A 709-nucleotide genomic window follows, 5' to 3' on the forward strand; every position below is an offset into this window, starting at 1 on the left:
AAGTGGCAGCATCGATGGACTCAAGCGTGGCAACAATAGTGAGGTTGGCCCAGGATCAGGCAGTGTTTTGTTCTGCTGTGCATAAGGTCGCTATGTCAGTACTGACTTAATGGCCCCTAACAACAACAGGACAGAATGAACCCTGGTGCGGTGTTGTTGGATCAACACTGGACTGCTAACCACAAGGTCGGTGGTTCAAGCTCACCAGCCACTCTCGGAAACGCTAGGCAGCATCGCTATGAGTAGAAACGGACTTGGCAGCTCATAACAAGAGCAAACAGAGCAGAGCAGAACCGCCCCGGTGGGATTTCCAAGCTTGTCAATTTCTACGGAAGCAAACTGCCTCATGTTTCTCCTGCAGAACCGGCTGGTGAGTTCCCACTGCCGACCTTTCGGTTAACAGCCAAGCTCCTTAACCAGTGTGTCACCAGGATTCCTGGGCACAACATCACACAGGAAAAAACAACAACTGTTCTTGTTCCTCGTCTCCTAGCATTTATCTCAGTTTATAATTGCACATTCATTAGTGTGATTATGTGATTAATATCTGTTCCCATCACCAGAATGCCAGCTCCTCAGGAATCCTTTTGTACTCTCCTCTCGATACATAATCATAATAACAGCAAGGCATATTCAGCAGAGATGTCAGCTTGAGGACTAGGGTGCGCCTGACCCAGGCCATTGTGTTTTCAATAGCCTCATATGGATG

Source organism: Chrysochloris asiatica, unplaced genomic scaffold (assembly GCF_000296735.1).
Source record: "Chrysochloris asiatica unplaced genomic scaffold, ChrAsi1.0 scaffold00116, whole genome shotgun sequence".
In the NCBI taxonomy this organism is placed as follows: domain Eukaryota; kingdom Metazoa; phylum Chordata; class Mammalia; order Afrosoricida; family Chrysochloridae; genus Chrysochloris; species Chrysochloris asiatica.